The 17,907-nt window shown below is 34.2% G+C and overlaps 1 long non-coding RNA gene across 1 annotated transcript; it reads right to left on the reverse strand.

Moving 5' to 3' along the window:
• Positions 1–14,056: 14,056 nt before the first annotated feature.
• Positions 14,057–16,518, reverse strand: LOC127704522 (uncharacterized). The gene is made up of 2 exons (XR_007983313.1): positions 15,829–16,518; positions 14,057–15,248 (listed from the first exon to the last, which is right to left on the reverse strand). It is a non-coding gene; the product is annotated as an uncharacterized LOC127704522 (long non-coding RNA).
• Positions 16,519–17,907: the final 1,389 nt, after the last annotated feature.

Consider the following 17,907-nt stretch of genomic DNA (forward strand, 5'->3'; position numbering starts at 1 on the left):
AAAACTACTCCAACAGAATTATGAGAAAGAACGACTGAAATCGCAAAACATAAGTTTTACGACCACCCTCACAATTAGTTTTATCGATACGGTGTGTCGGTTTCTCAACTCACTACTGACATGTTTTCGCAGTCATATATCTGTAGATACCTGAATAGTTGTCTGATCTGTGATTTTACCGATTGTGTCATATTCCCAATTGTTTCATTTTGACTGAATGTTGACTCAGACGGGGGTGATGCATATCACAGCAGGAGACGAACCCGGTCTCGCTCCCTTTTGAGTTCATTCAATTCCCTCAGTTTTTATTTGTTACTTTGATTTACCTTTTCTCTATCGATTAATGAAATTTGAACATCGGTACACAACTCTCACCTCCACTGTTAACATTATTCGAACAATAAGATTTTTTTCAATTATACCAGTTACAGATGACTTTAGACAGATTTGGAATAACTTTTTGGAATTTTTCCAAGCTAGGTTCTGAGGATGAACAATTGAAATTGGTTTTAAGTCGACATAATAGCCATATGCAGTCAAGAGTATATCAAACCAATTCCGACGCAGGTTATATAAGTATGACTTAATAGGTTTGATTATATAAAGATTTTTATGTTATGAATCTTTACAGGTTTACAGATTACTTCAGATTCGTGACTCGGTACTTATACATCCCGCCATTGTGTTACTGCGCTACGGTCATTTTTGTATTCTTGTCTTTCACTTTTGTTTATGTACTTTGTCTATAGAGTGTCTGTATGCCATTTTGTTTTTCTTTGTTGAAATAGTTATTTGTTTTATAATGATTAAGATTATAACACAATGTTGACTGCTCAGTGTACCCCAATTTTTGACATTTTTACCTATTATGTCCGTTTGCTTTGTTCACACATTGTTGTCAATATAATGGAATTCTATGCGACTGTCATACAAGTGAGAGGTTTAGCTAGGTATAAAACCAAGTTTAATCCACCACTTTATACATAATGAAATGCCTGTACCAAGTCAGGAATATGACAGTTGTTTTCCATTCGTTTGATGTGTTTGAGCTCTTGATTTTGCCATTTGATAAAGGATTTTCCGTTTTGAATTTTCCTTGGAGTTCTGTATTTTTGTTATTTTACTGTATTCATTTCGATAATACACTTTTGGAACACGCAAGGTCTGCTAACTCTTTGGTTTTGTGTTTCCCAATCAAGTGTTTTGTATAAGGTCTGATGACTATTTGTTGTCTTATCGTATTTTCTCTATCTTTTTGCCAAAGTGTTGTCTGGTTTTATTCAACTTTAGGTTTTCAATTGCCCTTGGTATCTTATAACTCTTGAGTATCAAACTCAAAATGTAACAAAAGCTATTATGAGTACAGAAGACATTTACTGCAAGTTCAATTCTATTCTTCCATTAAAACGAAGCAATTGGTGAAAACATTGTACCTAAAAGAGAGACGAAAGATACCAAAGGGACATTCAAACTCATAAGTCGAAAATAGACTGACAACACCATGGCTGAAAAAGAAAAAGACAAACAATAGTACACAAAATACAACATAGAAAACTAAAGAATGAGCAACACGAACCCCAACAAAAACTGGGGATGATCTCGGATGCTGCGGAAGGGTAAGCAGATCCTGCTCCAAATGTGGCAACCTTCGTGTTGCTCATGTTAGTACAAACCCGATAATAAGTCTAATTCAATATGTCACATTCGGGGAAAAGTGGGCGGTATTGTAGTTACGACATTTGGAAAATATCCGCTATCATCTGTGAAACGGATATTCCATAACGGTCAACCAACTAGTGATGGCGTCCGTAAAATTTACGAAGAGATGATTTCAACTACACCACTTGGAACTCTTGGTTTAATAGCTTCCTTGTGATCAGCAACCCTCTATCCAGGAAATCATGATAGGAAATACAAGTCCTGGAATATCGTATCAACTGGGAGATATATACTCCGTATGCAGGCGCTGCAGGAATGTTGCCACATAGAAATGGAAAGTTTACAATTGGGAAGCTGAAATCATCTCTTTTGTCGTAAAGTTTTGTTTTCAACGGACCCTCATTGTCAATTTCTAGATGTAAGTCAAGATATGAGGCAGACTTAACTGTTTCTGTTGTATCCTTTATATCAAGTTCAATGGGATAGATGCGTTCAACGTAGTCACTAAATTATGAATCATTTAGTGAGAGAACATCATCTTTATAGCGGAAAGTAACGTTAAAGGATACTGCTTCTATCAACGACCTCACAGCCTAAATCAATTCGGAAAGAGTATCTACGTCTCCTTTCTCGCGTTTAACCCATTGCCTGGCATAATCCTCGACTGAATCCATCAGTATTTGAAGTTGTGTTTCCAATTGATGGATTTAGGCTCACGATATTTCGGGCCTTTGGATGACACAATTCGCAGAGAAGTGTTATTAACAATGTTTAGGTCGAACAAATGTAAAACAATGTTATTTCTTATTAATCTGTGTGTAACAGTATTTGAAGTGTTTTCACTGTGCGTTTTTTTGTTTTGCAGTATTCAAAACGTTTGTGGAAATTTGTCGCAGTATTCAAAGTGTTTGTGCTGCAGATGGTAAATATGTGCTGTTTAATACTACTTCAAAACCAATTATTGTAAACCTTTATTAAAGAACGATATAAAGGAACAATTTACAAACTTAATACCGAAATATTATTAAAAAGTCTTTCATAAACCCCAAAACATCAACAAAGATATAAAACAACTAAAAACAACAGCTTATAAAACAAGGTGTAATTTAACATAAAAGAATAACCCGAGGTAAAACAGTAATAACAACAGTCAATATTCTTTTTGAAAAAACAACAAGAAGCAAAAACACGTGTTATGCTTATACTGAGTCTCTCTTAAATGTCAGAAATTAAAACATACATATGTCAAAAAGATGATTTTTTATTCAAATTTATCGTTGGCTTTTATATGTTAATCTCAAAATATTATTTAACGAAAACATTAATACATATCATGTTCAGGGTGACTTAGGAAGAAGACGTGTTGTGACATTCCACAAATGTTGGACGAATTAATTGAATTACAGAAATCTTTACATTTTACCAAAAGGACATATCACCACATAGAGATCTTAAATTGCTCTATCTAAACATTTTACAATACTAGTTTAACACTCAAAATTCGAACAGAAAAATATACCATCTTAACCTAATTATTTATTTCATTGTGATTTTGGCCTCTTTTTTTTTTTTATTAAAATGATTATATATATATATTTTGGTCATTTGGGTCTGAAATAAATATTATCTTATCTTATTTACTTTTTTCGTGCAATTTAATTATTGGAAAATCAATAAGTCACTGCTGAAGTAAGGGGATGTAGACCATGGCTTTAATACTACATATGTGTGTGCATACAAAAAAAAAACAGTGATTAAAAAAAAGATGGTTGTAACATGCTTAAAACATTTACACGCGTGCATGTTCACATGATACGACCGTCATACGGCATGCATACGTGAAGCAGCAAAAATATACAACGTCAATAACAAAGGGTTGTTTTAATTTGGTTATAGTTAACAACAATAGGTCATGAACCTCTGCTTTTATCTTATGCACGAAAAAAGTAAATAAGATAAGATAATATTTATTTCAGACACAAATGACCCAAATAAGTTCGTTTTATCTATTACTGTCATTGATTGGAACTTACTCACGACAAATAAGTAACCGAAATATTCATGTGCCTCGAGCTCTGCGCCAAAGACAGATTTTATCCGCATTCATAAACGGTTCTTGCGGTTTCCATTGCATTTCAATTTAAATTCTTTTAAATTCTCAAAACTGACAAGTGTATTTTCCAACCTTCTGAAGCCCGATGTTAACAATGTTTTACCTAGATATGTTGTTATCTACGTTTGGTACTTTATCGTACGACAGAAGGCGACAATAGAATCTAAGATGTCTATAGGTTGCCTCATAAACAATATCATAGACAAGACAAAAAAATAAAACAGAATGTTATATAAACTTAAGAAAAATGACATGAGTTGAAACCAAACTCAAATCAGCGGTTAAGAAAGTAAATGTCACTTTTCCAACTGAGTTCGATACAAAGTCTTCGTCGTCATTTCGGAATTTAAAAAAAGCCAGGAAATATGAACCTTTGCTCATACCACGATTCCAGCTTGTTACGAAAACTACATTTATTTAACATACTAGTATTTAATTGACGTCACAACAACATGAATCACATGATAAACCATAATATAGAAAGTTTGATAGCTATCTGAGGGATTAAATTTTTCCCTGATAACTAGTCATAGAAACATTTCTGACATGTTACATCGCTATTGGTTTGCAGTTCTTAAATATATTGTTATTGTTGTTGTTTTGATCAGACATCACAGAAAGAGTGATAACAAATAAGGTCACATGTTCCTGGTGTTATTGTTGTTTCTTTGATCAGACATCACAGAAAGAATGATGACAAATAAGGTCACATGTTCCTGGTGTTATTTTTATTGCTTTGATCAGACATCATTGCTATGTGTTTCTTTTTTCTACATTGACTTGAGGTATAGGGGGAGGGTTGAGATCTCACAAAACATGTTTAACCCCGCCGCATTTTTGCGCCTGTCACAAGTCCGGAGCCTCTGGCCTTTGTTAGGCTTGTATGTTTTTTAATTTTAGTTCATTTATATGTTTTGGAGTTTAGTGGGACGTCCATTTTCACTGAACTAGCACACAATTTTATTGAGGGGCCAGCTGAGGACTACCTCCGGGTGCGGGATTTTCTCGCTGCATTGAAGACCCAATGGTGGCCTTCGGCTGTTGTCTGCTCTTTGGTCGGGTTGTTGTCTCTTTGACATATTCCCCATTTCCATTCTCAATTTTTTCACAGAAAGAATGATGACAAATAAGATCACATGTTCCTAGTGTTATTGTTATTGCTTTGATCAGACATCACAGGATGAAGGATGACAAATAAGATCACATGTTCCTAATGTTATTGTTGTTGCTTTGATCAGACATCACAAGATGAAGGATGACAAATAAGATCACATGTTCCTGGTGTTATTGTTGTTGTTTTGATCAGACATTACAGGATGAAGGATGACAAATAAGATCACATGTTTCTGGTATTATTGTTGTTGCTTTGATCAGACATTACAGGATTATGGATGACAAATAAGATCACATGTTCCTGGTGTTATTGTTTTTGCTTTGATCAGACATTACAGGATGATGGATGACAAATAAGGTCACATGTTCCTGGTGTTATTGTTATTGCTTTGATCAGTCATTACATGATGAAGGATGACAAATAAGATCACATGTTCCTGGCGTTATTGTTATTGCTTTGATCAGACATCACAAGATGAAGGATGACAAATAAGAATGCTGCTCTGATGTTTTTTTCCCGTAGGATCAATGTAAAACTTTTCTCCAGTTTCCATGGCAATGGCAGCCATTTTGAAAATTCCAAGTACTGTTGGTACCTCAGGGCACCACTGCCAACATTTACATAAACTTTCAAGAGGTTGCCTCTTATAACGAAAGATTTAGAATTTTATTTTTTTTTACATTTTTGCTGTTTCCATGGCAACGACGGCCATTTTGAACCGTTCAAATCTCTCTTGCACAACTTGACTTAGTGGTTTACATTATGGTATAGTTCCATCAACATTGGTCTGACCAATTCCGAGAAATAGTGTGGACAAAATGTGTGGAAGAATAAAAATAATAACTAGATTTGCTATTGCAAGCAATAGCGGTTGGCATCCTTCCCCCATTGCCAGGTAAGCGGCAGCCATTTAGCAAATTCCAAAGTCAAAGAGTGCATCTACACATGCAAATTATCATTTTTGTAAAGTATCCTAAAGTTTGGAGCATTTTGAAATTTTGAACTTTTTTGCTGTTTCCATGGTTACGGCAACCATTTTGAAAATTCCAACTTCAAAATGCAACTCTGCCCATGCCAGTTACCATTTCTGTAAAGTTTCATCCAGTTGGCAGCATTTTGTATTTTTTGAAATTTTGAACATTTTTGCTGTTTCCATGGTTACAGTGGATAATTCCAAAATTCTAAATACAGACATCTCATTGCCACATGTGATGTTATATATGGAAACGGCGGCCATTTTTGACCATTCCAAACAAGGTGCACAACTTTACATGGGGGTCCTCATTATAGCAGAGTTCCATCAACATTGGGCCATTGGATTCCAAGAACTCGCGCGGACAAAATGTGTGGAAGAAAAATAAGAAAAAAAAGAAACGTAGAATAACAATACGTCACCCCAACTCCGTTGAGGGTGCAATAATAACTAGATTTGCCATTGCAAGCAATAGCGGATGGTACCCTTCCCACATTGCCACTAAACTGCAGCCATTTTGAAAATTGAAAATAGTCATAGCACTTAAATGAATCACAACAAATCTGTCTGTAAATTTTCGGAAAATTTAAAACATTTTTTATTTATTTTTTATTTTTGCAGTTTCCATGGCAACGGCGGCCATTTTCGAAATTCCGAAGTACAAAGTCTTATCTCCAATTGTCAGTACCAATTTATTATAAGTTTCATTTAGTTTAGACCATTTTGAAATTTTTGGATACTTTCGATGTTTCAATATATATAAATTTGATGATTTTAAGTTCAGACATTCTCAAAATATTCGCCAAAAACTAAAATTTTATTTTTTACATTTGTTCTGTTTCCATGGTAACGGTGGCCTTTTTAAAAATGCCATACCCCGATAGCACAATTTTATATAGTGGTCCACATTATGGTTTAGTTCCATCAATATTGTTCAGCCAATTCCGAGAAATAGCATGGACAAAAAAGTGTGGAAAAATAAATATAATAATAACAAGTAATCCTGTGTTAGGATGCTAACACAAAAGTCGCCAAAACGGCCCCCAACCATTGTTCTGCTGTTTCCAGGGTAACGGCAGCCATTTTGAAATTTCAAAGTCGGATATCACATCTTCACGTGATAGGTCACATTACTTATCTACACATGAAGTTTCATAAAGATTGGACCAAATCTAAATTTTTCGCATTTTCGTTGTTTCCATGGCAACGGCGGCCATTTTGGAAATTCCAAAGTCAAATTCCAAATCAACATACACTCGTTTTAAAACATCTCTGTAAAATTTCATTAAATTTGAAGCATTTAAAAAAAAAATCAGATTTGTGCAGTTTCCATGGTAACGGCGGCCATTTTAAAAATTCCAAAGTCGAATTACAGCTACATATGGTGCTACCTGTAATAATCTATCATTATATAACATAAAAAGTACATAGGAATAATTCAACACTATCACATGACTAATCACATGACTATTGTTCTAGAATGTTCCATGAAAATTGACCCCCTAAAATAATGCCAAGATGACCCCGGGCTGAAATAAAAAATGTGGAATGGACACCTGGACATCGGTCTCTTGTATTACACAAAACTTAAAGGTTCTACCAGTAGCGAATCCATATTCGAAAAATGACCCCACCCATGTTCCGGCCCCCAAATAGTGCCAAGTGAAATAAAAAATAGTGAATGCACCCCTAGAGATAATACCCCAACATCATACCAAATATAAAGTTTCTATCATTTAAGGCTTGGAAGAAAATGGTCGGACAAATTAGGGTTAAGAATAATAATAATAATAATAATAATAATAATAACAAGTAATCCTGTGTTATGATGCTAACACAAAAGTCGCAAAATCGGCCCCCAACCATTGTTCTGCTGTTTCCATGGTAACGGCAGCCATTTTGAAATTTCAAAGTCGGATATCACATCTACACGTGACAGGTCACATTACTCACAAGTTTCATAAAAATTGGACCAATTTTCAAATTTAGGCATTCGTGTTTCCATGGTTACGGTGGCCATTTTGGAAATTCCAAAGTCAAATGCCACATCTACATAAGACAGTCAACATTTGTGTAAAGTTTCATTAAGTTTGAAAAAATTTGAATTTTTTGACATTTTTGCAGTTTCCATGGTAACGGCAGCCATTTTGAAAATTCCAAAGTCGGATGGCACATCTACACATGACAGGTCACATTACTGTCAAGTTTCATAAAGATTTGACCAAATCTAGATTTTTCGCATTTTTGTTGTTTTCATGGCAACGGCGGCCATTTTGGAAATTCCAAAGTCAAATTCCAAATCTACATACACTCGTTAACATCTCTGTAAAATTTCATTCAATTTGAACCATTTTAAAAAAGATTTCACACTTTTGCAGTTTCCATGGTAACGGCGGCCATTTTAAAAATTCCAAAGTCGAATTACAGCTTCATATGGTGCTACCTGTAATAATTTATCATTATATAACATAAAAAGTACATAGGAATAATTCAACACTATCACATGACTAATCACATGACTATTGTTCTAGAATGTTCCATGAAAATTGACCCCCTAAAATAATGCCAAGATGACCCCGGGCTGAAATAAAAAATGTGGAGTGGACACCTGGACATCGGTCTCTTGTATTACACAAAACTTAAAGGTTCTACCAGTAGCGAATCAATAGTCGAAAAATGACCCCACCCATGTTCCCGCCCCCAAAAAGTGCCAAGTTGACCCCCATTTGAAATAAAAAATAGTGAATGCACCCCTAGGGATACTACCCCATCATCATACCAAATATAAAGTTTCCATCATTTAAGGCTTGGAAGAAAATGGTCGGACAAATTAGGGTTAAGAAGAATAATAATAATAACTAGATTTGCCATTGCAAGCAATAGCGGATGTCACCCTTCCCCCAATTGCCACTAAGTGGCAGCCATTTCAAAAATTTTAAACAGTGAATGCACATATATGCATGGCAATACATCTGTCTGTAAATTTTCAGAACAGTTGGAGCATTTTGAAATTTTCACATTTTTGCTGTTTCCATGGCAACGGCGACCATTTTGGAAATTTCAAAGTCAAAAGTCTTATCTATACATGTCAGTTAGCATTAATATAAAGTTATATTAAGTTTGGTGCATTTTGAAATTTTTGACATTTTCGCTGGTTTCCATGGTAACAAAGACCATTCCAAAATCTGTAATGACAGATGCCACATTGGTACATGGGAGGGAACATACCATCAAAGTTTCAATGGATTTGACCTACCATTTTAAGAGAGAAAATGCTACTTTAAGGTTTTTCCCATAGGGTTATAATGGGAAACCTTTCCCCAGTTTCCATGGCAATACAGTAGTTCTGATGATTCTCAAAATCATCCAAAACCTGTATATAGTGGATACCAATGTTGTATAAAGATTTGAAGGTTTTTAGTTCAGGCAGTCTCAAATTAGTCATAAAAAAAAATAAATATTTTTCACATTTTTGCTGTTTCCATGGAAACGGCGGCCATTTTAAAGTTTTAAATTTCAATGCAACTCCACTGATGGTGGTCCTCATTATGCTCAACAATCATGAAGATTGGTTCTATTGCCTCCGAGAAAACTGCTGGACAAAATTAGGTGGAAGAAAAATAATAATAATAGGGAAAAAGAAACAGAGGAAAAGCAATATGTCACCCGACATTGTCGATCGGGTGACATAATAATAATAATAATAAGAAGAAGAAGAAACGGGACAAAAACATAAAGTCCCCAAAACTCCGTTTTGGCGACTTAATAATAATAAACGTAACAAAAACATAAAGTCCCCAAAACTCCGTTTTGGCGACTTAATAATAAGAAAAAAAGAAACGAACAATAATAATATGTCACCCCAACTCCGTTGAGGGTGCCATAATAAAAAAAAGAATCGTACAATAACAATATATCACCCGACCTCCGTCAGGGTGACATAATAAAAAGTATAAATAAATCAAAGCGCGAAAGCGCTGTAAAGGCAGTTAATTACAGGTTGTGTGTATTTTTAGTCTAGTTATATCATTATCTTGCATAGTACAGTGTACTTATCAGAGGTGGCTTTCAGTATTTAAGATTTAGAGTTCTCTAATGATATTGAACAAGTTTTATGAATGTCATATTCTGAGCACTATATGAAGGCGTTTGTTCTCACTTGTTTATGAACTTGTGCATTATATCCAGTTTGTACCTTTTTTATCTATGTTTATAGTCAAATTAGTTATCAAAGGTACCATGATTATAATTTAATACGCCAGACTCGCGTTTCGTCTACATAAGACTCATCAGTGACGCTCAGATCAAAATAGTTATAAAGCCAAACAAGTACAAAGTTGAAGAGCATTGAGGACCCAAAATTCCAAAAAATTGTGCCAAATACGGCTAAGGTAATCTATTCCTTGGATAAGAAAATCCTTAGTTTTTCGAAAAATTCAAAGTTTTGTAACAGGAAGTTTATAAAAATGACCATATAATTGATATTCAAATACTGTTTAAAATAGTTAGGCATTTTCTTTTTAGAAATAAGTAAATGTTATCAACTGTATTTTATTCAACTCTGCAAATGTGGTTTGTTACTGGTAAGTATGGATGATAGTTGTTTCATTGGCAATCATAACACATCTCCTTATTTATATAATGATCTATATTCAACGACCTCAGGTACAAAAAAAATGTATGTAACTAAACTGTGATGGGAAACCTTTGACTTCTTTCTTTTATATAAACTTTTGATTTGGTACCATAGAACTATGTAGAATAAATGTACATTGCAACATGTCAACTCTTTCAATGACAATACTTTTTTAGAAACTATAACTCCAAGCAAAATTATATTTCCAAGTTTAAAGTAATTTATGAATGAAAAAAGGAGTTCTTAATTAAGAAATAAACTGATTCGCTGAGCGCAGCTGGATACACCGCAGAGGTCCAACCCTGAACAGTTGGGGCAAAAATGGACACAATATTCAAGCTTGATACAGGTCTGTATTTGGATTGTAATTAAATATTTTACATATTATAGTTTCTGAATAAATGTAGTCAAAGAACTTGAAATCGGTTATATGAATTGAATTTATATTCAATTAAAGATTTCTTGCTGTTGTGCAATAAACTGTGCTGTTGCGCAATACTTAATAAATCTGTTGCCAGACTATAAAGAATAAAGTTCAATTTCTTCTCAATGTCATATTTGAAATTTATGAAAATCTATAGGGAGATTACATCAATAGCTATAAATAATTCACCCAAGTTTCATGCGAACTGCTTAAAGCATTTTTGAGTTGTTGTCCAACAACAGTGCACACGCTGAAATGTCTCGCCTTCTTTACTAATCACTGATATTATGTTGATAGTCCTTAATATAAAGCTTTATTACAACTGTCACATAATCTTAACATTAACCAAGAAAACTAAACATTGACCAATGAACCATGAAAATGAGGTCAAGGTCAGATGAACCATGCCAGGCAGGCATGTACAGCTAACAATTCTTCCATACAACAAATATAGTTGACCTATTGCTTATAGTTTAAGAAAAACAGACCAAAACACAACTAGATACGCCCGCAGAGGTCCAACCCTAAACAGTTGGGGCAAAAATGGACACAATATTCAAGCTTGATTCAGGTCTGAATTTGGATTGTAATTAAATATTTGACATATTATAGGTTTCTGAATAAATGTAGTCAAAGATCTTGAAATTGGTTATATGAATTGAATATGCAATTAAAGATTTCTTGCTGTTGTGCAATACTTAGTAAACCTGTTGTCAGACTATAAACAAATAAAGTTCAATTAATTCTCAATGTCATATTAGAAATTTATGAAAATAAAAAGGGAGCTTACAACAATAGATATAAACAATTCACCAAAGTTTCATGAGAATTGGTGACAGCATATTTGAGTTATTGTTCGAAAACTGGAAAATCACCCCTTTTTTTAATGAATAAAACCCCATAACTCAGAAATGTAAAATGTAAAATTTATAAAATTCTAAAGGGAGCTTACATCAATACATACAAACAATTCACCAAAGTTTCATAAGAATTGCTGTAAGCATTTTAGAGTTTTTGTCCGAAAACTGGAAAATCCCCCCTTTTTTTATGAATAAAACCCTGTAACTCAGAAACGTAAAATCTAAAATTTATAAAAATCGAAAGGGAGCTCATGTCAATAGATATAAACAATTCACCACAATTTCTTGCAAGTTGGTGAAAGCATTCTTGACTTATTGTCCGAAAACTGGAAAATCCCCCTTTTTTTAATGAATATAACCCCATAACTCGGAAACGTAAAATCTAAATTTTATAAAAAATGAAAAGGAGCTCACGTCAATAGATATAAACAATTCACCAAAGTTTTATGCAAATTGGTAAAAGCATTTTTGAGTTAATGTCCAACATGTTGACGACGGACTGACATACGGACAACGGTATACCATAATACGTCCCGTAAACGGGCGTATAAAAACTTAACAGAGCAATGAACTGTGAAAATGAGGTCAAGGTCAAATAAAACCTGCGCGACTGACATAAAGATCATAAAATATTTCCATACACCAAATATAGTTGACCTATTGCATATAGTATTAGAAAAAAAGACCAAAACTCAAAATCTTAACTTTGACCACTGAACCATGAAAATGAGGTCACGGTCAAATGACACATGCCAGCTAGACATGTACATCTTACAATCATTCCATACACCAAATATAGTAGACCTATTGCATACAGTATAAGAAAAACAGACCAAAACACAAAAACTTAACTATAACTACTGAACCATGAAAATGAGGTCAAGGTCAGATGACACCTGCCAATTGGACATGTACACTTTACAGTCCTTCCATACACCGAATATACTTGACCTATTGCTTATAGTATCTGAGATATGGACTTGACCACCAAAACTTAACCTTGTTCACTGATCCATGAAATGAGGTCGAGGTCAAGTGAAAACTGTCTGACGGGCATGAGGACCTTGCAAGGTCGCACATACCAAACATAGTTATCCTACTACTTATAAAAAGAGAGAATTTAACATTACAAAAAATGTTAACTTTTTTTTCAAGTAGTCACTGAACTATGAAAATGAGGTCAAGGACATTGGACATGTGGCTGACGGAAACTTCGTAACATGAGGCATCCATATACAAAGTATGAAGCATCCAGGTCTTCCACCTTCTAAAATATAAAGCTTTTAAGAAGTAAGCTAACGCCGCCGCCGCCACATCACTATCCCTATGTCGAGCTTTCTGCGACAAAAGTCGCAGGCTCGACAAAACTGGAAAATCCCAATAAAACACCATAACTCAGAAATGTAAAATCTAAAATTTATAAAATTCTAAAGGGAGCTTACGGATTGATAATTTAGTCTTAGATGCAAGATTTTTATATCAGTTGTTAGTGGCTTTGAACTAGCTGTCAGTAACTGCAAGTACTCTCAGATCTGTACTTTCTGTCTTTTTCTTGTTTGGATGTACAACTACCCGACCACATCCACTTGTATTTGTATTTATCCATCTGATGAGTTAAGCCTCTTTCAAGTGATTTTTAAAGTTCGTTCTTATATTGTACTGTTACACCACAAGGTTGGGCTCCCGCTAACATGTTTAACCCCGACACATTCTGTATGTACATGTATGTGCCTGTCCCAAGTCAGGAGCCTGTAATTCAGTGGTTGTCGTTTGTTTATGTGTTGCATATTTGTTATATTCGTTCATTTTTTGTACATAAATTAGGCCGTTAGTTTTCTTGTTTGAATTGTTTTACATTGTCATTTCGGGCCTTTTATAGCTGACTATGCGGTATGGGCTTTGCTCATTGTTGAAGGCCGTACTGTGACCTATAGCTGTTAATTTCTGTGTCATTTGGTCTCTTGTGAGAGTTATCTCATTGGCAATCATACCACATCTTCTTTTTTATATTTACATCAACAGATATAAACAATTCACCAAAGTCAAGGTGAGACAACAAAACTTAGTGGTAAGATCTCTGAAATTTTTTACACGGTACAAGTTTTTCTCATTGTTGGAGATTGTACGGGGACAGTAACACCTGTAACTGCTTAAACCCATTTCTTATGCACTTTAGTTTGATAAACTCACTGAATATCATACCACATCTCCTTATTTTTATATGCATTACAATTTACATGTGCATGTAATTATAAATATATATATATCGGAACAAAATTCATTGCGTCACTTTTATTTCTGCATCCTTTGGCACAATACAAGTTTTAAAATTACACAACATAAAACAACTAAATGTTATTTCAGATGAAAGTTTTGTTTCAGTTCCATTCATAGGATTTGTTAGAATTTTGTATGTTTTGCCAAGTCCAATAATTCGCTCTATGTGCACATGTTAATTGGAGACTTTTCTATCCCGTATAAGAGTTTTGGAACTAATTCTGTTTCTTTTTTTGAAAAAAGTTAGCAAACAAATCTTGCACATTTAAACCTTTGTCTGCCATCACACTGTCACCTGGATCACATAACTGAACTACATTTTGTATTCTACATCTTTCAACTATTTCATAGTCACTGGTAGAACCAACATATGCAGTAGAGACATAGTTGACTAAACCACCAGGCGTCGAACATACAAGTATTTTCAGTGTTTCTGTTTTTATATGATGAAAAGGTTGCCTGAGCTCTAGGAGCTTTAGTTTTATCACGGGATATTCTGTGCTGTCAATAATAATCCAAGTCGTAGGAAACTTTAATTTGAAGTTGGATGGCGAAAAATGCCTGACTAAACCACTAGATGGCCAAGTGTTAGCCTCACACCACTGTTTAGGCATAAAAACAATCCATGTATATACACAATATTCTTAACACTAGATTCAATCTAGAATCTAGAAAGTTCAAAGTTGGTTGTATAATGCCTCAATTTCATCAAAGTCATAAAAAAACTGATTTTCAACTGACACCCTATCAATTTGAAAATATATGTATCTCAAACAATGTGCTGTTGGACCAAGTGTGGTCAAAACAAATAAAAATTTTGTATACAACTCTAAACCGGTATAAAAATGCATGGCTGTGTCACGTGTCTTCATTTCAAAATTCTCTGCTGAAAACATAGACATTGATGGTGTTTGCGTAATTCCATCTTTGAAGCTCAACATTAGCTCAGCAGTTGGTGGTGGACAGTCATAAATCCTTTCTGCAGTATGAATGACTTCTTCAGGAAAACCAACTTTACAATCAAAACTTTCCTGTAGATTTCTACTAAAATATTCATCAAGTTTAGTTCTTTTGTTTTCACAGGAAACTGCCCTGATTTTTCTTTTTGCGGACGATTCAGTCTCTTGCTTGGTCCAGGAAAATAGGCTGGGAATGGCAGTAGACTTAGGTCTCTGTATGGTGGGTTTGCGCCCTGAAAAAGGTTATAAAACATTAGTTTTTTTATAATTAAATGAACTTCCATTAGCAATGTATACTTTCATTGACTTTGTATTACCTGGCGAAATATTAACTAGATTTATTCATTACAATCTGGATAAAACTATGTTTGCCTGATTCAATGTATGTTATGTAAATCCAAAGGACAAACAATGAGAGACTTATGCAACAAACGTACATTGTTTGTACCTAAATAACTATAATATTGATGAGAGCATGTCATTGTTTTGTTCCTGTTAACATTGTCATTGATATTTTTCAAGAAAGTCTATGAGGCATATCTTATGCATTCCTGTCATTACTACATTAGCATAATTAGTGCTAAAATAATTCTCAGTATGATATACCTCTTGTAAGAAATCATTATAACTGTAGCAATCACCAAAAAATCTCAAACAGATCACATTGAATCGTAATCCAAAAAATTATGACGTCTTGAATTAACCACCCCCTTTTATTCTAAAACGATAATTGCGGTTGTAAACAGGCTTTGGTTTATTCGCATGGCGATTACATATATAACTATATATTTCAAAAAGAAAATAGAGTTTTACCATGAATAGTTTCCTGCACGTAGTCTTTTTCAGTAAAATGTGCCTTGCAAACAACAGCTGATTGAGATGGACTCCACGATGAAATCGTGTTCTCGTCCAATCTGCGTTTGGGCCATAGCGTTGATCCAACTTTTCCTTCTTTTTAAGTCATTTGGAAATGCATGTCCTTCTCTTAAATGACATCCAGGTACACAACAACAAGTACTTGGCATCGTTAATTTAAAATGTAACTGAAATAGTTGCACAGTGCAGAAACCGGAAGTTGAGGAACAGGATCGGCTACCACGGCGCCACCTATTCAGGAACGATAATTTGCTACTTTATATAACTGCGAAATAACAATAACGTTAGACGGGTTCACGTGCATAAACAGAAATGCGCTTTAAATTGTATAATATAATTAATGTTCAGTCGACTCTTAATTATTATATCAACGACTGAAATGATTTATAAACATCTAGATTGCAGATAACACTCGAAATTAACCCGAGCTCTTTCCACACGGAATTCAAATAATTCTAGTTTGTCAATCGGTTGACTGCTTATAATGCAAAATACAAATATATCAAAAGTTTTTAAAACTAACAAAACACAATGATCGTTTCTCTATTTCCCAATGTAAATGAAATGAAACAAAAACATTTTATATCACAATAAGAAGAGGAGAGAATTCAACATTTCCGGATCTACTTGGAGCCTAATGACCAACCACGTAGATAAGTTGGATATCGCGGAAGGAAGGATTAAACCGGCAACTAGAAAGGCATTAAAGCACTGCCTTTAAAAACGGAATGAACAATAACAATATATCACCCAACCTACGTCAGGGTGACATAATGATTGTGGCCTTAAAATGATATGTTTCTACTGTACATTTTCTAGTTTTCAAAACAAAAATTCATAAAAGGGTTCCGCGGAACCCGGTGGTCACCTGCGATTGCTGCTGTCAGTGTAGAAGTGTAAATTTTATAGTCAAAAACAATTCCATTTATCAGTAAAATTTAGATCAAGTCGTGAGATCATGAAAACAATATACCAGTATATTAATATCTAAAAGGGAGAATTAACCTGGAAAAGAAGTGGATAATTTGGATTAAAAAAAGCTGATAGGATGGTTGGCAAATTGAATGTGTCTTACTGTGAAAAAATAATCGGCACCCGATCTGATTGTAGGAAACAATATACAAATACAAATAATCTGATTCAAATATTGTCAATGAATGATTATGTTCTGTTTTATTTGACCGGTTTTGTGTGTGTTTTCTACATTAGAAAATGCCTGTACCAAGTCAGGAATATGACAGTTTTTATCCATTCGTTTGATGTGTTTGAGCTTTTGATTTTGCCATTTGATTACGGACTTTCCGTTTTGAATTTTCCTCGGAGTTCGATATTTTTGTTATTTTACTTTTTTATAGCAGTATAAGTAATCTGATATTTATATTTGTATACTTATTTAAAAGACTAACATCTATTAAATGTACTTTATTACTTTTGTCACGTTTTTTCATTCGTCTTAATTGGGACATAATATATAATCTATACTATCCGCAGCTATTAAAGTCATTGGTTTTGTTCAGTTATATTTGGATAATTGGCTTTTCGTACGCATATTATATATGTTCGACCTGAAACAACAAACTCCCGGTAGTATACAATATACACTACAATACAATAAATACAACAAACCTTGTGATTCTAACAAATGTTAACACTGATAAATTTCAAGTGTCTAAAACAAAAATTCCATTTAATTTATGTTTATCAAATCAGTCCCAGGGACGGATCCTGCTATTTTGAAAAGGGTGGGGGGGGGGGGGGGGGGTCCAATTCCCGGAACACCATTAAAAGTTCACATAATAAATAAAAAAAAAAAAAAGGAAAAGAAAAGGAGGCCACATACCGGTGTATATTCTAGTTTGAATTGCTTTACATATTGTCATGTCGGGACCTTTTTATAGTTTTTTATGCGGTAAGTGTTTTTGTCATTGTTGAAGGCCGTATAGTGTCCTATGATGGATTACATCTACGTCATTTAGTCTTTTGTCGATATTTGTCTCATTGTCCATCTGACTACAT

This window comes from Mytilus californianus, unplaced genomic scaffold (assembly GCF_021869535.1).
Source record: "Mytilus californianus isolate M0D057914Y unplaced genomic scaffold, xbMytCali1.0.p SCAF_6, whole genome shotgun sequence".
NCBI classification, from domain to species: domain Eukaryota; kingdom Metazoa; phylum Mollusca; class Bivalvia; order Mytilida; family Mytilidae; genus Mytilus; species Mytilus californianus.